The sequence below is a fragment of the Dermacentor albipictus genome, chromosome 1 (assembly GCF_038994185.2).
Source record: "Dermacentor albipictus isolate Rhodes 1998 colony chromosome 1, USDA_Dalb.pri_finalv2, whole genome shotgun sequence".
Lineage (NCBI taxonomy): Eukaryota > Metazoa > Arthropoda > Arachnida > Ixodida > Ixodidae > Dermacentor > Dermacentor albipictus.
The window spans coordinates 505,236,568-505,258,750 of NC_091821.1; the positions used below are offsets into that span (position 1 = coordinate 505,236,568).

General features: G+C 45.8%; 1 protein-coding gene and 1 long non-coding RNA gene across 2 annotated transcripts in view; both read left to right on the forward strand.

Annotated features, from left to right (window-relative positions):
- Positions 1–4,439, forward strand: part of LOC135907582 (uncharacterized) — a 35,700-nt gene extending 31,261 nt beyond the window's left edge. The window contains exon 4 of the long non-coding RNA XR_010566064.1: positions 4,313–4,439. This is a non-coding gene — a long non-coding RNA (uncharacterized lncRNA). The remainder of the gene's footprint in view (positions 1–4,312) is intronic.
- A 6,212-nt stretch (positions 4,440–10,651) lies between these two features.
- The window catches only part of LOC135907562 (endothelin-converting enzyme 2-like), a 103,881-nt gene continuing 92,349 nt past the window's right edge, over positions 10,652–22,183 (forward strand). The window contains exons 1-2 of the mRNA XM_065439240.1: positions 10,652–10,713; positions 14,000–14,072. The gene's annotated coding sequence lies outside the window, so the exon portion shown is untranslated. The remainder of the gene's footprint in view (positions 10,714–13,999; positions 14,073–22,183) is intronic.

Genomic DNA, 22,183 nt, shown 5'->3' on the forward strand with positions numbered 1-22,183 from the left:
CTAAACAACCCTAATGCTTCACATTTAGCTGCATATTGTTTCGATTGTGGATGCAAACCTTTCTTTGAAGACACGAAAATTCTTTCTAGACACAGATGCCAAACCACGCGGGAAGTTCTCGAGGCTTTCCACATAAAAAGATTAGGAGACACTTGCGTCAGTCGTGCTTCGTTGTCTCTGTTAGATTGCGAATTCCAGTACCTTCGCAATACGTGTACTAATCTGAAATAATTTTTGTTCTTTGACTTCCATACCCACTGACATATTTAACTGATGCTTTTTACCTTGTCATGTTCTTATGCTACGGTTTTTGCAATCACCTATATATATGTTCTTCGTTTCAATAAAAATTTAGTTGAGAGTTAGCGCTCGTCCTGTCTGCTCCTTTCTGTGTCTGTGTTTCACTTCGCGCTAGAAGCCAAAATCATGTTACCGTACCAACTCGCCCAACTGTCTATCCTTTTGCATTACATGGATTTGAATAGGCTGCGTAGGAGTTGGCCCCGAGCTAAAGCTTCCTCTTAAGTTTCCTGTTCTTTTATAAAGAAAGATTTTGACCTGCAATATTGACCATAGCATTAATATGATACGCTCGGTATAACAATAATAAAAACTGCGTATGAGGTTTCCGAGAGCTTAATTCTAACCGCAACACCAGGTTTAGTGTGGAGGGGCACTGTTTATTTATTTGAGTGGCATTGTGTTTTCGTTTTACTGACGGGTGTTTAGAGTGAGTAAGCCAGTGAGTAAAGGCTATTTGAAAAAACGTTATTGACGGATGACCTTTTTGTTAGGCAGCCACGAGCCCCTAGGTCCGGGCGGCTTCTTCAGCTCTCTTGATGACCTTGGCCTGCAGGTCAGGGTCGGAGCTGAGCAACACGGCCTCCCACTGCTCAGTATTACTTATTTCGTGATTTGTGTGATTTTCCGCTGGGTACGACGACATAATATGGAACAGATCCGTTTTTTTCTTACAATGCTTAAATGTATTAGGGTATTGGTCCGGGTAGTAGTAGTGATAGGCTACGGGGTTGGGGTAGGTGTTCGTCTGAAGTCGTCTCCAAGCTACCTTTTGTCCCTTGTTAAGCGATTTGTGTGCTGGCGGGTACACTTCCTTGGCTAACCTGCAGTGCTGAGTTATTTCCTGGTAGCTGACCATGCGATGCGATCCCTCTCTGATCCTAGCGTGAGCCGTCCGGGTGCTCGGTTGGCGAGTCCTCGAGCGGCGGTGTGGGTGGCATCGTGGCCATGTAAGGAGGAGTGTGCTGGTGCCCAAATGATCTGGATTGGTCGTAGGTGTTGGTTGGTGTGTAGTATGTGTTTTACGGGAGCCGAGACCCCACCTTTCGCAAAATTGCGTGCTGCTGCTCTAGCATCGCTAAGGTAATGACAATGTGTGGAGGCTATTGCCAGAGCGATAGCCGCCTCTTCCGCTGTTTCAGAGCTTCTGGTGTGGATTCAACCACCAGCACCTATTTGACCTGAGGAGTCCACCACCGCAAAGGACATGCAGTTGCGTTCTATGTATTCTGCTGCGTCGACATAGACTACGTCTTAGAAAGCGTGGAATTTCTGATGTTGGCCTTTGCACCGTCGACCCTCTTTTTCGTTTGGGATTCGGGGTGCATGTTTTTAGGAAGTGGATTAATTCTGAGATGGCGCCTCTGATGATGAGGAATGTCTACCTTAGTGCTTTGCATGGACTCCTAGTTGATACCGAGATATTGGAGGATGTTTCGCCCGGCGGCACTCTGAGCTAGCCTTTATTATTGAGATAGAAGGTGCGTTTCCACAAGTTCCTCGAGGGTGTTGTGCACGCCTAGGGCTAGCAATTTAGCGTTGGCCGTTCTTATAGGTAGCCCAAGAGCCTGTTTATAGGCCCTCCGGATAATTCCCTCTATTTGCTCTCTCTCAGCCACTCTGAGCCAGAGGTACGGAGTGATGTAAGTGATGCGGCTGCGCACGAAGGCTTGTACCAATGTTATGAGGTTGGCTTCTTTCATGCCAGAGTGTCATTTGGCAGTTCTTGAAATGTGTCGCTTATCGTCAAGCGACGCAAACAATAAACCTTTGTTTGCATCGGTTCCCACAGTGCGTAGGATCCGCATATATTATTTTTAAACAACCGTCTGTAGACGTGTTGTGGTGGTGGTGGTGGTGATAACTTTTATTGAAAGGGGGAAGGGTAAAAGTGGACGTGGCTGAGGGTTTGGGCTCAAGTAAGGCCCTGGGCCTGCTTGCCTTTTCCGCCCAGTCCACCAGTTCAAGATGTTTGTCGACGTCCCCGGAAATTAACTGGGCTGTCCAGTCAGTCTCGCTGCTGACGGGGGGATGAGAGAACGGGAGCGAGGTGCATTTCCACATTATGTGTGTGAGTGTTCCTGTTTCTGAACAGAGCCTACATTGGTCGCATTTCTTGCCCCGTGTGATTTTGTTTATGTATTTTGGGTGTGGGTATGTGTTTGTCTGAAGTCACCGAAACGCGACCGCTTGCGTTTTGTCGAGTTGCTTAGCTGGTGGTGGGAGCGCGCGACGCCTCAAGCGATACCGATGGGCTATTTCATAATAAGTCTCGCAGAGTTCCTCGTGTCTCTCCTCCTCATTCACGCCGTCCGCATCCGCGGACGAGGCTCGGCGCGCGAGATCTCGAGCCAAACTGTGAGCCGACGCGTTGCCGGGTACAGCCGCGTGAGCGGGGGTCCACACGAGGCTTTTCAAGCCGCTTAGAGGGCGTCGTGTGAGGACATGGTATGCCTGTTTGGAAATTCTACCACGGACGAAATTGCCGATGGCCTCCTTGCTGTCGCTGATGACGTTATTTGCTTCCGCATGCATGGCCATGGCAATCGCGGTTTCCTCCGCTTCCACCACTCGGCCAGCCGTGATTGTTGTATGTTCTATCAATCCTCAGTTGTGATCCGCTACCACCGCGGTCATGAGGTCGCCGCGAGGGTGTCTGGCTGCGTCTGTGTAGACCACTCCATCTTCCGAGCCGTAGCGTCACCAAATGGCTTCACTACGCGCCTGCCGACGGCCCTGATGGAACTCGGGGTCCATGTTGCGGGGTTGGACGCGTGTGTTCGATAGGCGGGTGTTTAAAAAAAAAATATGCAGATCCTACGCACTGTGGGAACCAATGTAAACAAAGGTGTCTTGCTTGCGTCGCCTGACAATAAGTGGCGGTCACTTTTACGGCGAACTTTTCAGCGTTTTCTAAAGTAAGAGATTGGTGAGTTGATCTTAAACGTTACTTTGCGTGCGCCACTTGTGCTTGTCGGCGCTATCATTCACAGCGAGTGTGGAGTTCACCATTGTCGTTGCCTCACATGGCGCATCGCATCGTGGCAAAAGTGATGAACTTTAATTAAATTATGAGGCTGTATGTGCGAAACCCAGAACTTGATCAGGCATGTGGTAGTGTGGGACTCCGGAATAACTTTAACCAATGGGGATTTTTTTTTACCTATGTCAATGTGCGCAAGCAGTATGCATTTCGTCCAGGTCAAAACGTGACTGCGCTGGTGGGAATCGAACCAGCGACCTCTAGCAACGCCTTAGCCACAAAGCTACTGCAGCAGGTACAGGGATGTTGATTTGATGGGCCGTGTTGACACCTAGACGCTGCGGCGCTTTAATGGAGCTTTGCCTCTGCAAGCCCTGCGGCAGTTGTCCCCTTCACAAATCTGCATGGAGGCTTTTTTTAAGCACCGTACCGTACGCACCGTACCGTGCCTTTAATTAACTTTATTCAGTCTGTCCACAACTGCTGCCGCGTCCACTAGCAGCATGGCCTTGGTTTCTTACACTGCCTTCTCCTTCACGCTTCCTCCCATGTATAGGGATCGCCACGAGTGAAGAATGGCAATGCTGTTATTCAGTCATTTTGCGACTGCTCCGGGTCTACAGGTTGTGCTCAGGCTCTGCCTCCCTCCTCTCTATCACTCGAACTACCTTCCTTCTAGACTGTTGCGCTTCACTACAAAGCTAATCGCTACAGCTCATGGAAAGCTTTTTTGGGGAGTTGAGAGATAAGTGGAGCAGCCTAGCAACTACTTTGGCGACGCCCAAGGAGCTAAAGATGGCGTTGCTGTGACGAGAAGGAAAGGTCCAAACAAGTTCCTAGCGTCGCTTTGCTTCTCTGCCACGCTCCTGCTATGTATATACACGCTCCCAACGACCCCTGACGTGGTGTGCCCGACAGCAGCAGCACTTAAAACGTCGAAGGCAAAGCCAAAGAAAGCTGCGATTTTTAACTGCAGCATCGTCGTGCTGCGCATTCCCTGGCGCTGATGTCACACATTGGTATACGCAGGTGGCTTCCTGGAACGCCCATGCAGTCCTCGCGAGGTGTACCTCCAGTGCGGCAGTGCCTGCCCGCGCATTTGTGGACGGCCAGCACGCACCTTCTGCACGTACCAGTGCGTGAGTGGGTGTTTCTGCGCCCGTGGATTCATCCGGACGGTACACGGAAACTGCATCCCCGAGAACCAGTGCTACTATAGAGGATGAACAGTATTCATCGGCATAAAGCCATATTTTTTGCCTACCATGTGTGAGACAGTAATTTCGCTCGAGCGCACGACGTAGATTACTCAGCCGTTCCGCCTACAGCGGCACTGGGTGCTTTTCAGAGTTAAAAAAGTGTAACGTAACGCGAATCAGTCCAGCCTTTGGGCGTGAATATCTTGGTGGCGTGGAGATAGTTACGCAGCGTTCATTGCAGAGATGTCACAGAAGAAGACAAAACATTTATTTATGCCGACACCAATCACAAGCTTATTCTCCCCAGACAATTTTTTCAGTATGGAAGTGCTCTGATGGTACAACAGGTATAACATTGCGATCGAGATGTAGTCAAGAGTTCGACGAAAGTTCGTCTGGTCAGGTAACATGATGATGAAGAAATTGCGGTCACTGACCAAGTTAGGGTGAAAATAACACATAGACGTCTCAGGATCTGTACGGGTTCCTTGATCACACTAAAAGCGGGAAGAGCAACAAGTCGCTTTATGCCAAAACATGACGTAGGGAACGGGTGTAGGTGGCAGGCACATTTCCATCGGTCCTATTGATACTGTTGTCAGTAGTCTGAATAGATAGATTCTAACAAGAGTCGCGTCACCGAATTATTTTTTTTAGCTATTATAGCAGCCCTTTTCCAATCGATGCGGTGACTGGGATTATCGGCGTGTTTGGAAAAGGCGTTCGACGCTTTTTCTTGTTGGAGACGTCCCTTTGGGGCTCTTTCAATCTTCTCGTGAATATGCCGGTTTCGCTGACGTAACTGCAGCTGCAGTCAGCGCATGGGACCTTGTAGATAACACCAAGATAATTCCTGCTTTCAAGCCGATACTTAACGTTAACAAGCTGATTTCTCAGCTTGTTGGATGGCATGTGTGCTATTCTAAGACAGTATCTTGAGAATACGCGGCTAAGAGCTTCGCTGACGCCAGGCACATATGGAACGCCAGCGCATTTCGTGAACGACTTGCCTCGAGACGGCTTTGGATAGGGGACACCAGCTTCCATTTTGTTAATAAACTTCATGGGGTACTCGTTCCTGTATAATTCGTGACGAATTGTTTTCAGTTCGTTCTCAGTTCGTTCTGCGTTTCGTGGTCACTTGAGCAGATGCGTGAGGCCCGCGTCACGAGAGATGAGACAACGGATTGCTTGTGGCAAGTCGGGTAACATGAATTGAAGTTTACACCGGCCGGTATGAGTCGCCTTTCTATGCACGGCAAATGAGAGTCTCATTCCACTTCGCCACAGGAGTACGTCAAGGAAAGGGAGGCTATTGTCACACTCGTATTCTGTAGTAAATTGTATGGCTGCGTCTGCTGAGTTGAGAAGACGTAGGAGGCGTGAAGCGTTCTGCCTTCGCATAAAGCAGAAGCAGTCGTCTACGTAGTGGACGAAAACCTTCGGCGCAGGAGCGAAGTCAGCGAGGGCTTTCTGTTCAATGACCTATAGGACCAAGTTGGTGGTAGTAAGGGAAATGGAAGCACCCTTGGCAGTTCCGTTGATCTGCCTGTAAAACTGTTTGTCGTAAGTGAAGTAGGTGTTGTCAAACAAAAGTCTAGCAGCTCGCAAACGTCCTGTACTTCCACTGGCGTGTGCTCAGCGAGCGTGTTGTCCGCCAGCAGGACATCTCTGCACGTGGCTACGGCCAGGTCAACAGACACTGAAGAGCGACGTCACGTCAAATGAAGCCATAACGTCGTCTTCATCCAGGGATATGTCGCGGGCTTTCCCCACGAAGGCTGAAGAATTTAAAAATGTGCGTCGCTGTCTTGCCGGCAAGCTGGCCCAGCACTTGATGTAGGCAACCTGATAACCGGGGTGATCAACCGGTGAGATCGTTTAGTGTGATCAAGGAACCCGTACGGGTCCCGCAACGTCTCTGTGGTATTTTGACTTTGACTTGGTCAGTGACCGCAATTTCTTCACGATCAAGATGTAGTGGCACAAACCACGTTTCAGTCGTAAATTTGTAAATATTTGTAAAAGATGCAGAAACAGATTCCCCAAAGTCCGCCTTCTAACCAAGAATATTCCTGCAGCACTTCCACGACGAACTCAATAGAGTCACAGAAGGCTCTGGCTTTTAGTGAAAAAAGATACTAACGAAGCGCTTGGTTACCATATTGTACATATTCAAATGTATACGAGGTGCACACTCCACCAATACATACTCATATCTAATGCGGTCATACCTGAGGAGCTGTATATAGATGTTGCTTCATTGCTCTTCACATAAACTTCAAATTCACTGGCATTATTGGCGCTCTTATCTATTAACATCATTTGCTTGCATTCGTAGGTAATGATTGCGCTAAAGCGGTACCTATCATCATCGATACCATCAAGATTAACCTGCATAGATGTAAGCTACTAGTTGCGTTTATAGGCGCCGGATGCTAAGCGATTCAATCAATCAATATTTTTTCTGAATGAAAAAAATCGCAGAAAAGTACGAATGTATGCCTGGTTGAATTTCATTTTTGAATGACTGCTGTCTAACAAGGTCATCTAATGAAGACACTGAATGGGTCCTTGGCCGATTACCTTTTGCACCCTGCATAAGTAAAACGCTAAAATACACTCCCACCGGTACGCATACTCTGTGCTCTCTCTAGTAGACCTCAAAGTGACGAAGTACCCTGTCCCCAGCAACGTTTTGATAGTAGCAGACATAATTCGCTTTGGAGAGCGCCAAATCAACCATGCTTTAGGTAGTCGCATGTGTGAGCAGCGCTGAAAGGCAGGAAATCAGCCATTGTGGCGAACTAATGGAAGAGTTATCATGTAGTTAGCTCCCTAAACGTAAAATGTAAAGTTAACAGCATCTGCGATCAAATCCTAAACATGAGCACAGGCCTACAGCAGTGTTTTAAATGTTAGGGATCGGAATACTTACGGAGAGAAACGACGGAAGTGTCCTATTATTTTAAAGATGACTAAATTCATCTCCAGTCTTTTTCTTTTATGGCTAAAAGGTATTAAGCTAAGAGAAAATTACGACACATCATGTGCAGCTGAGAATAACAATGCCTCGCTCTTGTCGAACTTACATCTGGTCGTCGACTCACGTGCCGGTGTTCCAGGTGTGCTGGACATGTTTGCAGTGAAGGTTAAACATTAACACGTCAACAATGTCATCGCTGTAGGCAATTGTCAGAGCACCTTTTTCGTACATACGCACATAAGGTTAATTTCGACATCATGGCTAAGACAACACTGTTTGGAAACACTTCATTGATGTCACGTGGGCAGTCCGCGATTCAAAATGTCATAAAGAGTCTGGACGTGCCCCTACAAGCCACCGCACCAGCCAAAAATAGCTAGAGTGGAGGTACAGAGACTACCAGATACATATCTGTCCGCACATGATACCGGTCCGATATGGAGGAAAAACTTATCGACGACAAATTACGCGAAGTAATAAAGGAGCGACAGCGTCACAGATATCAGTGTCATTTGTAAGGAAAATTCAGCCTCAACTGAGGAGGCGGCACACAAGGTGTATTCTCGTGCGTTATATGGCTCCAAGGGTACCGCTGCCGCGCATGCGTCTGCCAAAATCCTGAGCGATAGTACTCCCAAAGAATCGACCAAGGAGCGGGGACAAAAAGAAACTGGTCATGTCTCTGCGTAAGCTCAACTACTAGGATGTGTAATGACTCCACTCGGTTTTATGTGCTGGAACCACTTCATACGTGGGATGGAGAATAAAAAGTTACACCGCTAGTTGGTTGAGCTGCTAGGCAGTTTAAAATCCATGTTGTCACAACAAAAGAAACCGAAATGTTTGTAGTTGCTGCTACTAATTTCGCACTATTGCCTTTTCTCCATCATCACGCTATACTGCCCAAAACAAAAAAGAAGTTCATAGGAAGATAAAGGCTTGAAGTAATGGACAGTGTTATAACAAAGAATGTCTATGTCTTAACATTGCCTTGTTCTACACTATAATGCGGATGGTAACCACGAATTTTGCGTCTCTTATAACTGTTTGCTAGTGCAAAGCAGCTACATATTTGATGCAGCTTCATAGACATATAAAAAGACACATTGTCTCGTATAATATTAGCTATGATGTGATGAACTCAGTAATTATTAAGTTGAATGGTTATTTTTATGTTTATAATATTTTATATTTTAATATTTTATGTTTGTTATCATTATATAATAGTCATTTGATTCTCTCATTTGACCTTCTGCTAAAGCCAGTGGAGGAACTGCAGTGCATAGTGTAATGCATGACTGGACGCCTTTGCGATAAACACCTCCCCTGACATCTGCTGGTAACCGCTGGGCCATCGGTGGCTGATGACCACCTCACGCAATACGCCGAAACTATCGGTCTCCCAGCGGCTGCAGCGCGCGAAGTTGCCTCCTTCCTGCTTGAGTGTCGCCATCTCGCGTGGGCCTTTGTTTCAAATGACCAAGAGCTCCAAACGACCGCTCGCGGTGGAACTACTTCTGTGCCCACGTTCCGCCCCGGAGCGCTTGTGTGGCTCTCGGTGCCTTCGACTGCACCTGTGCTCTCGTTGAAACTACTGCCCAAGTATGACGGCGCTTACCACGCAGTTGAACGCACATCTCCTGTCAACTGCATGACTGAGCCGGTTGAACCGTCTTCGGACGTGCGCTGTCGTGGACGAGACATTGTCAACGTTGACCGCCTCGAGACCTACAATGACCCACTTATAGTGAGAAGCTATTAGCTCGCCGGGTGGCTCCCTTTCGTTCTCGGGGGTACATGTAGAGAAAGTTTGGAACGATATGGTAGGTCGTTCTCTTCGGTGCTTTTGCTCGGGAATGCCGTTCGTGCTGCGAGTCCGCGCGCTGCTCTAACTGCCGATCTCAAACGCAGGTGACTAATAAACACATTTACAAGTCATTTAACTGTTAGTTAACTTTGCTTTAATTAACAACACAGGCCATGCTGGCGATTCTTCTTCGCTTCGGCTTTACGCTTTCGTATAAATAAATTAGTAGCCTAATTCGCCCTAACCAACACAAAAGGTCGTGGGTTTCACTCCTACCACGGTCGCGGGTCTTCAATGACTTCGTCATAACAACACCACTGTTAGTGGGTTCAATTCTCACCAAGGCTCGAGGGTTCAACCTGCTATGAATTCTGTGAATTTCGGTGCCATAACGCAGGATGGCGTAATGGCGGACATGGGATTTTTCGTCCCATGAGCAGTCTTAGGCATGCGCCTTAATAACATCAATGACTTTTCAAAGCATCAGTTTGTTCAAAAATAAAAGCATCGTGAGGCGTTCCGCGAATATGACCGCGTAATTTTCTCAGTTTGTTAAGAGTAAATATGCATACGGCGACCGCGACATCGACGACCCATTTGCCCGGCAAGCTATGTCCATGGAATATACGATGCAGGTGTGCCGCGGACACTGCTGCACGAGAGAACGAGCAGCTGCCGATCTGTCTTAACTGTGCGCACATGGCACATGTAAGAGCCGCACTCACACTAACTCTTCGAAGTGACGCCTGCTCTTGGCGGGTGGGGCCTTCTAGGATCAGGGGAACGCGGGGGTATTGGAACTAGCGTGACATGCCCATCAGTGGCGTCACTCTTTCCAGCTCACCATCCGGCAACACATGAAACGAAGGAGATGACATCTTGAGGGTGACACTTGTTCCCGCTGGTGTGACGGCGAGGCGGAGACTACGACGCCAGTTAACGACGTCTGCTATGGGCGAGCCGAAACTTCGGCAGTTATGCGTTTCGGTTTTCTTGGTGAAAAGAGGCCGAGATTATTATTTCGAAGAATATAGCAGCATTAAATGTTTGCAAGTCTGGAAATTCCTATCACGTCTTCTGCCCTACGATTCTTTGGTGTCTTTATTTGAAGCTTTCCGGTTATCGCCAAACAGTGTTGCTTAAAAACTTGTGTAAATATTTTAAATATTTGTCTAATTACTAGCAAGTCTCATTATAACATATACTTATCTGTGATCAAAATAATTTCGGGTAAATGACTTAGTTACAACACATTTTATATTTTCAACGAACCTCGAAAGTATTGTTTAAAGCACGCTGTATATTACGACAATCAAGATGTCTCACAATCAAGCCCACCAGGTGGTCTTTATTCAACCAAATGGAAATTTAAAAAGGAAGGAGAAAGAAGAGGAAAGCAGGAGGGCGACGTTCTTTTCAAGGCGGTTGCATTACAAACGTGAGTGCATTCATTCCTCTTCTGTAGTTGTGCGCGCGTAACGCTTTGTTTTTCTTTTCTCAGAACTTCTGTCATTCGAGCATGTCACTTATAGCTTCAGTCACTTTCTGAAACCGCAGTTGTAATTTCCTCATTTTCGTTCGTAGGCAGGTGTAGTGCAAGTGTACTTTCGCCTTTTGCGTTTCTGAACAAATGCACACTTTTTTCAGACACTTCGGTGCACATTCATTTGCCACGCAACTTTTCAAATCGCCAAAATAGCTAAACGAGAATTGACATACAGCTGCCTCCTAGACTTTAATGTTATTGTGTGTTTCTACAATGCGCACTACGGAATGCGAGCTGTGACCTAGGTATGCTTCAAATAAAGGAATATGTCTTCTCGATCATCTAGTTTAATGCTGACCCATTGTAATTGTCGCTATTACCAGTTCTGCTAAATGAATTCTATGGCTATGACAATTTTGAAAACGAGGCAGCAGCTAGATTTTGGTCATCATGGTGCCTCACTCGCTATGGCCTCATAGTGAGAGGTCAAGTGCCCGATTACTGTCTTCAGCGATCGCTTGCTCATGGGCGCAGAGTGCCGAAAACATTTCGCATAAACCTAATGGAGATGTTCCATCAACTGAAGAGGCCTAACTAACACGTAGCTTACACTATGACGTCTTCAAAGCCCAGTGTGCTGTTTAGGCAAGATAATGGAAAAAAACGTGCTAGCAAATTATTTTTTCCCGCACACGACAGCCTTGTTCAGTTAAACAACGCCCGCTGCCGCTATGACGGTGGGCACAGCGTGCTTTTTTATCCTTCCGGGTGTGTCATCCGGACCAGACGAGCTGCCTTCGGACCTTGGACTTCTTTAGGATGTTGAACTTGCACTTATATACTGTAAAGGGGGTTTATTCGGCTCGTAGAGCAGCAGCGACAAACTCAGCACCAGCAGGTAGGGCGCAGCCAGCGAACAAACTGGGTACGTGCCACGCGATGGCAACGGGGCTTTTCAGCCTGCCGATCTTCTTCGTCACAATCACCCTCGGAATTGAAGAGTAGCCATCCTGGCGACCTAGGAACAGGTAGGCGAATCGTAATACTGCTTCAGCCAGTCAATGTGCACAGTCTCTCGCCCCCGAAGACGCAGATCGGAAGATGGCGATACGGGTTCAACCACGTAGTTCACTCATAGAGAAAGAAATTTCAACAAGAGCGGACACTCCCATAGAGCCCAGCGGCCGAATTGACTGTAGCGCACCAAGCGAATGTTGTTGACTCCTTCCGGTTTCGGTTTTGGGCGCGCGCGTTTTGAACACCAGTTGGTACACGCCGCGCGGGCTCCGCTGCTCGGCACGGCATTTTGTTTTTTTTCCCCACTTCTGCTGAACCTCGCGTTGCCTTGGCGTGGAATCGTTTCATTATTAAGTAGAAATGATTGCGATTGACCTTTACAAGACTGCGCCGAATCTGTCAGCTGCAATTTCATAAAGAAAATGAAAGAAGTCTTCTGAAATGATGAAATGTTTATTTTGCTCTATATAAATGCTCGTTCCGGGCTTCTTCTGCATTCATCCAAAGTTGTGGCACCAGGTAAGCAGCAGTCGTTGCCGTACGATGCTCCACCGGATTCCATCAGCTGAAAGAAAGTAAATTACAAGCATGTATCATTTCAGTATATTGACCTAACAGGAGTATTGCGTGTAGAGGCGAAACGTTCGTAAGTGGTGAATGAGCGGCATTACAGATAAATTCACTTTTAGGTACATTTCGCAGCAAAGACTCCTCCCAAACAATGCCATAAAATCAGAACATCCGATTTTCAGGCACCCCTCCTTTCCCGGGCGTTATTTCCTGCACTTTAAGTGCACAAATACACGGGTGACTGCGCGTTTCCAAAACAACTTGGCCTCAGTCGACACGATGGTACGCCAAGTACACAAAGGTGGCTACAACACAGGCTCAGCCAGATTATGTTACACGCTCGCAGAATGCCTTGTAATCACACTCAAGTCAGACTCGTGGGTGCAAAGCCTGTTTTCAGTCGCTCAGAATACATAAATGTCATGTTCTTGAGCTCCTCCGTGTTATCTTTTACGCGTCCTGCCGGCGCATGCAACACTCCCGTGTTATCACTCTCGGCAATCGCTCGTCGCGTTTTCGAGAAGCGTGAGTACCGAAATAAGGTATATGTTGTTGCAGGGCTATAAAATGCGTCACAAACTTGTCCCACTAAAATTCAGTACACGCAAAACTAACTCGCTATGGCCAGCTTGCTTTTTTGCTAACAGCTTCAGAACCCCAGGCGCGGCGAGCAAGCCTCAAGATATCCCAAAAAGTTACCAAATAAATTACAATACTTCTTCGGGTCAGAGAATGCTTCACGAACTTCTACTAGTAAGATTCAGTACACGCGAAACTAACTGCGGCACACAGCCGAGCTGCTTTTCGCTAACTGCGTCAATAAGCCGGGCGCGGCAACCGTGCTTCTAAACTACCCCAAATATAACGACGTTAGTTACAATAATGTTGGGGGCCACAGAATGCGCGAAAACTTGTCTTAGGCGCTACGACGTAGTACAGGCATGCACAAGCGCAAATGCGTCGCACGGCCGAGCGGGTTTTCGCTTACTGCGTCAATAAGCCAGGCGCGGCAAGCGTGCCCAAAAACTACCGAAATAAGTTACAGTAATGTTGGGGCTCATAAAAAGCGTCGCAAACATCTCCCAGGACGAGGCATTAACTCAAGTTAACTGCGCCAGGACGGCGGTGCTGTTTTTCGCTAACTGCGCCACTCGAACTAAGCCTAATTGTGATTAAAATGAGCCGCACACTGTCAAACACAATTTCTCACCTTGCCGTAGTCCAGTAGTGCAGTGGTGCCATGTCGAAATGCAGACGACACGCAAGAGAAGCATAGAGAAGGCCGAGAGCCCAATAAACTTCGCACGTACGACCGTCCACGTTCACTCCTGCGGCTTGTCTGGCGAATGACGTATGCACGCGTGTCTGGCGTGCCGCTAGCTTGTTGCTAGGCAACGCAACAAAAAGTTGCAAAGTATAAGTTCATTCACACGCAAAACTTTTTCACTTTTAGTGGGAAGGAATAAAAAAAATTAAACGTTGTCTGGAAGTTTATTTCACATTCTTTTTTTTCTGATGCTCGCGTCAACTAACGGTTGTTGTTGAAACTAGGCGTGACGTGTTTCCTGTTGCCAGTTTTTGAAGAGTGTCCCCTCTTGTTGAATTTCTTTCTCTATGGTTCACTGGTGATGTTTGTGCAACCACGCGGCAGGGCCCGTGGTGCTTCGGGAGGAGCTTGGACGAAAGGCCAGTAGCACCAACAGGCGGGACCCAAAGCCACACGAGTGAGTCGACGCGGAAAGGGTGAGGGGGAGGATTGAGGTCACGGCGTTCTTTTTTGCGGCATTGTTGAGCAGATGTCAACGAATGGGCCAGTTGGCGGCATTTCTCGGCGTGCTGAGCAACCGTAGAAACAGGTGAGCATTCAGCAGGGTCCGGCTGGTACGGGAGAACCGTATCAATGGTGTTGGAGGGATGGCAGCCGTAAAGCAGAAAACATGGTGAGAATCCGGTAGTGGCTTGAGAGGCAGTGTTGTATGCGTAAGTGACGAACGGAAGTACGAGGTCCCAGTTGGAGTGGTCAGATGCAACATACATTGATAGCATGTCACCAAGAGTTATGTTGAATCGTTCTGTTAAGCCATTGGTCTGTGGATGATAAGCAGTAGTAGTGCGGTGAATAACGCGGCATTCAGATAGGAGTGACTGCAGGACATCTGAGAGGACTACGCCGCCCCTAGCGTTCAACAGTTCACGAGGTGCGCCATGGTGGAGAACGAAGTTGTTTAGAATAAACGAGGCGATGTCTTTTCCTGATGCGACAGGCAAGGCGGCGGTTTCAGCATACCATGTCAAATGATCTACGGCGACAACAATCCATCGGTTTCCAGTGCCAGTAGATGGAAGAGGCCCATATATATCAATGCCGACATGGTCAAATGGCTGAGCTAGGCAGGGACGTGGTTGGAGAGATTCGGTGGAGAGATGCGGGACACATTTGCGCCGCTGGCAGGCAATGCAGGAGCGTACGTATTTGTGGACGAAGGTGCACATCCCTCGCCAATAATATTGTAGGCGAAGCCGTGTGTAAGTTATTGACACTCCGCCGTGACCACACTTCGGGTCAGAACGAAAAGCGGAGCAGAATTCTTGACGTAGGTGGCGAGGTACTACTAAGAGCCATTTGCAGCACTACTAAGAGCCAGCGAACGAACTGGGTACGTGCCACGCGATGGCAACGGGGCTTTTCAGCCTGCCAATCTTCTTCGGCACAATACACATGTTGACCTGAATATTTCCGCCCTAAATATTTGGAACACGATTTACGCTTTGCATATTATTTTGGAACGCGCTCCTCAACACGCCTTGCGTAAGGCCGAAACATGCTGAATCTGCCAGTCCGTTCCACCTGCGTCCACCCGCCTCCAGATGACTGTCTCGGTGTCCGGACCACAGACGGACGACCATTCGCAAATTTGCCATTCGCACACCTGCTCGTCTCTCACTGGTTGGTCCGAGGCGGACGGCATGGGGCGTCTTGACGGCAGACATGGCGCTTGCTCAACGCAAAGCGAAGTGAGGACGCGAGGCCTAAGCTACATTTGCATCAGAAGCAGTCCATTTTTTCTCGTTCTTGTGATTGTTACGAGAGTTATCCAGCAGCCCACGGAGATAGCCATCGAAGTAAGCAAGCCGGTGTACTCTTCCAGGCCTCACCAGTGCGCACGGCTGCCGACAGAAGGAGACGGAGCGCAGGAAGTGTGTACTGTGTTTACGAGAGCGTCGGATGATATCTTTTAAGTCATTCACTTCGTGATTTTTCTAGGCTGTGCTTCATGTGTGCATTGCAAAAGGGATGTCCCTCTCATACATGTGCATTCTGAGCACTACACATGTTCAGGGTACGGCGAAATGAAAAGTGTCTGATCGGCGCACCCAGCCTACGTGACTGGTATGTGTTTTGTGTATGCGTTTCGTTGCCGCGTAGCGGTGAATGCCAGTCCTTTACAACTTTCAGAAGTAATGGCACTGTCAGTTGCGATAAGCTTTATTGGCTCGTGATTGGCTTTGCCGGCTGCAATGAACCGGGGGGACTGCGACATCCGAGCTGTGTTCTTGCTATTACGAAGTGTGTTCGCAAGATACAAATCGTGATATATATGTGAGGTGTGTCGTAGCGGTACTACTCGTAAAAGCGTTCGTATTATGCGATATGCGTGTGCTCAGAAGTGGACTGAGCACAAGTGTTGCCGATCGTGTTTCAGCCCGATAAAGAAAGCCCTACCACACCAGCCTTTCCTGCTTCGTACTTGTATCGTTTGTTTCAAAAGTTCTTGCTGAATTTTTGAAGATGCTTCTATCGGGGAGGGGAATTCAAACATCTTAAAAATTACATGCTTTAGTGCATACAGCGCTCTCGTGAAATTTGGGCGTTCCTGAGAGCACTAATATCATGAATGCAAACTTGGGGCAACCTTAATTTTTATGATGTGGACATTGCTGTGAATAGCTGAAATTCATTGATTGCACTAAATAGGTAGCCTCATATTCAAAATAACAATGGAGCTGACAAATAGAGTAGCACACTGCGGTATAAATGTTATAAATAGGAGTAAGGTGCCTCACTAGGGCTGGACAGCTTCTCTGAATTATCTTATCCATGTTTATAACCCTGATACCATAGCTTTATGTTTTGTGATGCAAGCGGCTTGAATACGCAAGAATCCTAACTGCTTGGTTTTTGCTGGTGATCAAGCGCAGAGTCTGCTTATGCAGACACCAGTGGCTTGGTAGTTGAATGTATTGTAGCTAAGAACTAGATGCTTCCTTCTGATTCTGTACCAATCTTCGTTTTCTGACAAAAAGCAATATATATGTGCGCAAAAATAAGCAAGTAAGAGTGAACAAAGGTATGGTAATATATGATATTCTATTAGGAGCCAGCATAATCGCATAAAAAGAAATTTCGCAGACTTTTTCTCCACTGGCTAGCCATGGTGACGTTACTAATGTGGGCAGAGTAAGCTTAGAGAAAGTTTGCCCTTACTTTGTATGTTCACCCTTGTTCATTCCAGGGTTCGTGGTACCCATTTTTGGCGCGAGACTTCAGCTTAATGCGAATTATATTTATCACTAGCACCAGCATAGTCTGCTGTGCAAGGGCTTTAGGTTCTATCTTCTTCTTCATTCTGCCTACAGTCAGTGCCGAATAATGTGCCTTAATCTCATTTGTGCCGGCAAAGACTGTACATTAAGTGTTTTTCAAGTAGCCTTTCATCTAGCTGAAAAGCACTGCTACTATTAATTCGTGGATGTAGGTTATTGGATGCTTTAAATGTCCATCTCGACATTTATTTTGCACAGGCCACAGTTCCACTCAGTAAGCGGATCGTTTTCAGCTGCGCTGCCAGATTATGGAAAGAGGCGCCTCACCTCTTGCCATTCTTTAGCATGTTAATGACCGCGCTGCATTGCGCCTCAGAATTTAGCTGTTATCACAATGGAAAAGGGTGTATAGTCGTTGTCATGAGAATATTCTCAACTCAAATTCTCACACAAATATGTCAGCATTAGTTATGCGATCGAAGCTAGCCAATGAGGGCAAACTGGTTGTAAAATTTTCAGCTGACTCGGCCGGCAGAATATCTGCTGCCTATATTATATTAGCCACCCTGTTTCAGTCAATGTGCTACATTTTTTCCGATAAGTTTGCTGCCAAGCCAGATAAGACATTGTCAAGCCATCAACTTTAGAACCATACAGACGGACCCTTCTTTATTCTATCAGATTTCGTAAATGATACCCCAGCCCCGCTTTATTAGCAACATCAGCTTAAATCATGCACGCAGTTGACTTGCTCTATGTTAGAAAAGGAAGTCATTGCGTAAGTAATAGGAATTAGGCCTGTACAAAATATAATAAGTGCTTATGATTTCATTGCATAATTTGTGCTATTCATTTGACACACACACTAACATGTAAATACAAAATGTATGGAGACTTGCGTTTACGTGTACGTGAGTGTAAATGAAACAGCACAAGGCCTCCTATCAACTAGTCCCTTTAAAAGATCTTCTATACAGTATTCAGTTGGTCTTATTTAAATTTCATGACGTGGTGGAGCTACATTGCACACCTGTATGAAAAGCAATTTGTGGACTGCATCCTCTGCGTGCAAGAATGCATATTTCAGACCAAACCTGTACCTGACGCAGAAGCTTTTCATTTAGCCTTTGCCATCAGTTATTGTAGTGGTCTTGTTCATTATGCCTTCTAAGCAACTCAATGTCTTGTGTTTAGTATACCAACATTGAAATATTGAACGGAGTGACACAACTTGTATACTAGTGAAGCGAATTCTACTGCTCATCATTCTGCCATGTGCTGTTCTTCAGTCGTACATGGTGACTACATTTGGTGTCATGAGATTTTGGCTTTCACTTGAGCCTTTCGATTGAGTGAAATCTCCCTCTTGAATAGTCAATTTATTGGAAAGCCACCACTTAACCAATATTTCAAAGGCCTTTATGCTGCTGGCAATCAGATTGTGTGCGGAAGCTGGATGTGATACATCAGTTCAGCCACACCAATCTCACGCAGCTCACTCCGCTACATATTCTGAAGTGGCTGGTAGCGGCATGGGAATATTTATTTATTTATTTATTTATTTATTTTTTTTTACGTGTACCTTACAGGCCTTCAAGAAGGCGTTGCGTAAGAGCGAAATACGGTAACATATTAGTATGGAACCGGGAAAAAGGAACATCAGTATAATGAAAGGAATATGCACGCAACATGGAACATTAATGCGACATTAGCAAATACAATATGTAGAGCAATAACAATAAACTGTAAACACAATAACATATTACCATAATAACATTATAAACGCGTTTGCATGTATGCAGTAGTAAGTATAGTAAAAAATTAGGATCACTGAAATTCTTTTATTACCACGTAGAAAAATTAAGGAAAGAAATTAGAAGTAGGCAAGACGTGTTAGATGGTTGAAACAGCATATTGATCAATTAGAAGATTGCGAAATGCACTGTGTTTAGACTGGCAAGCGATGTTCTCTATTAGAGCATTCCATAAACGGACCAAATGGGGCAAAGCTGAAAAATTGAAAACGTGGGTGTTGTGATTAATGCGGGTGTAGCTGAACTGATTGTTCAGTCTTTGTGACGTCGAGGACGTTTTCTTCGGGTTTGATAAGGTTAGGCCAACTGTGTGAATGAATCTATGAAATAATAACAGAAAGGCAATATCACCGCGAGTAGTTAGTGGTTGCAACGAAAGATCGACTTTTATTTGGGTTACACTCGACTGGTTACTGTAATTTTTCGAAATGAAACGGCTCGCTCTATTCTGGATGCCCTCCAGAAGTTCAATGAGGTATTTTTGAGGAGGAGACCATATACATGAGACGTACTCAATATGTCGCACTTATTCAACCTTCACTCCTCAATTGAAATGTGAATTACCCGTACTTTCGTTAGCGTGACAGTCAAAACCACGTGACAGCAGAATGAGGAACTAAGCCTTTGTATAGTGCCGCCATCTAAGCTGGTTTATGATTCTCTTGTCTGCGGGTTTGTCCTTTATATTGAACAGGCTTTCTATTTATTGAATTCACAGCTTTCATAGCATTTCCTGCACTAATGATGGCACTGCAAACATGCCCCACTGAAGGACGTATATGAACGTGTACAACAGACAGAACTTGTGGGCAAGTTAAAAATATACAGGTAAAAATACGCCAAACAAGGTATTTTCGCAATAGAATATATACCACTGACAATACGTGCAGATTCAGAACATGCAATAAGTACCATGTATGGAAAATGGAGACGTGTGATGCCAAAAACAGGCTTACTTTTTGAATAGTGACGTAAAGAATTATTCCAGTCCGGGCTTTCGTCTCCTGTGTCGGTGGATACAATATAAAAGCGGAGGTGCAAATGCGATTTTGTATATATTATTTCACTGTGAATGTGCTGCCCAAGTTGCAGCAAACATTGTTATCATTGTGCAAAGCAGTGGACCGCAGTAACCATTAGACCAATAGCTATATCTGTGCCTGACACATTAGAGATAGCTTGCATTGATCATTCTCAGCTCTAAATGAGAAATTCACGCTGTTTTCAGCTAAAAATAGTGCATACACATATTTCACCCGTAACTCTCAAGGAGCTGATGTGACAAAAAGACTGCCTCACCTCAGTGTTAGGCCGCATTTCACGGTGTTTTAGTTTACATAAAGCACTTTCAAATTCACAGATTTCTTCACATCTTAATAGCTAGCAACCACGTAGAAGGTCACAGAAAACTGCCTGCGTTTTGACTTGGTAGTTCTTTGTCAATCGTTGTTATCTTGTACTATAAATATAAAATGTCACACTAGCAATGTTGAGCATCAACCCTTACATTTGAAATGCTTTTTGAATGCTAGGCAATTATGCTTTTCAGCATATTTTGCGAGCAAATGTGTGCAATCAACATTTGAGAGTGATTATGTTTCTGCATATCCGAGCTGTTCTATCGTGCTTACAGGAATCCAGCAGTGCATGTTGGCACCCTATACTCCCGGCGTAAAAGTGAGCAAGTAGTAAAGCAAGCGGCTTGTACTAAGGTGACCCATACGTAGGAGCATTTTAATATCTAAGCCCCAAAGTTCCCTTCAATATACTGAATTACCACAGCTTCAGTCAGGTTATTTTTCTGTGTGTATGGGCTATATAATGACACACAAAGTACTGCAATAAAGTCTCTACAATGGTGAGAAATTCGGGAAAGAAATATTTGTGATGTGCGGATTTGAATAGTACCTGTAAATGCATACCCAATTGGCCATTATGCATGTTTTCTTGTGGAACAATTTTATATTTGCCACTGTAGCCTCTTGAATGCAGATTTCTGTGCTCTCCTTCACAGTGCTCGTGGGGTACTATTGGCTTCTCGAGAAGCGACTAGGTAATAGAGCACATTATTCCAACTGCTTTGCGCAGACCACATTGCGCGTTAGTCACAAGTAAGTCTCAGTTCATCTCCATCACACATAAGCTCAGCCCATACCTCTTTAATTATACATTAGATACTGCACAGCTATACGACAGAGTGAGTATAAAATCTTGGGGCTTACTTTTCATTCGACTTAACTTCGACTAAGCAGGTTGAACAAGTAATAGCGAGAACTTGCAAAACGCTGAATTTCCTCAAACGTAACTGCAAGGACAGCGGCTCTCAATATTAGAGAAATACTTTACTAATGCAAGATCCATATTAGAGTACGCCTGTGCAGTTAGGGAGCCGTAACCCAATATCCTTTCTAATACGCTTAAACTGGCACAAAACATCGCAGCTCAATTTGTTTCCAATAATGATAACTTTACTTCTAGCCTTACTGCAATTCGGCGGGGAGGGAAATTATTAACTCCGTGTAGAAAAAAAAAGCATGCTATTAGTGATGCTATACTAAAGCTTAATGCGGCGTGGTTGAAGTAGACAGCGAAACTTAACTTTTCCCCCCTTATCTTTTTTATCTCAAGAACGTGGTTATCAATGTAAAGCAGGGGAAATTAATTGTAGAAAGAATGTCTTCTATGGCTCATTTGTTTCAGCACACCATAATTTAATGGTGTGCATTCCATCAATTGCCACGGCAAATTACTGAATGCGAACTAAAGTGTCATTTCGAGCTTTCTTGTTGGATGTATAGTGGAGTGCGCAGGTATTTTTGTGGGTGCCTAATGGCCTTTATCATTATTTTTATTGGTGTGTAACGGCGTGCGCGGTCGTTTACTGTGTGCTCTACGCCGGCGGCCGCATGTACATACTATGTATCCCCCCCCCCCCCCCCTCTGCAATAGTACCTTCGGTTGCTGCAGGTATATTATAGAAGAAAAAGCCGTAGCCAAGTAACCATCCGTTGGCTTCTTATGAAAATAAAGATGGCCACAAATGTTTCCTCATTTTATTAGGCAGCGCAGTCTCGCGCAATATGCGAGTTCGATTCATTTCAATGTCGCGTGCATGTTAAAGAAGCTACTAATTAGGACATACGCAAAAGCACTTACTACGTCAACCTTGTCGCGCAACCTGAGATCACTCAACTGCGAAGCTTTGTCACCTAATATTCTTAGTTTCTTTTGAGATAAAATACAGGTACTGGCAAGCGTTTATGCTATGCATATTTTGATTTTTTTTTAATATGGCTGTGCCAGTTAGGTTGTTGCTACTGCTACGGCTGCCAGAAATTGTTACGGGGACGGGCTTTCGGCAACCTTCAACAGTATTTGCTTGGAGCTCGATAAATGTTTGCCATCGCAGAGGAAGGTTTGGCAGGGAAGACGAGGTGTTGTAAAACAAAATCATCATCAGCCTGGTTACGCCCATT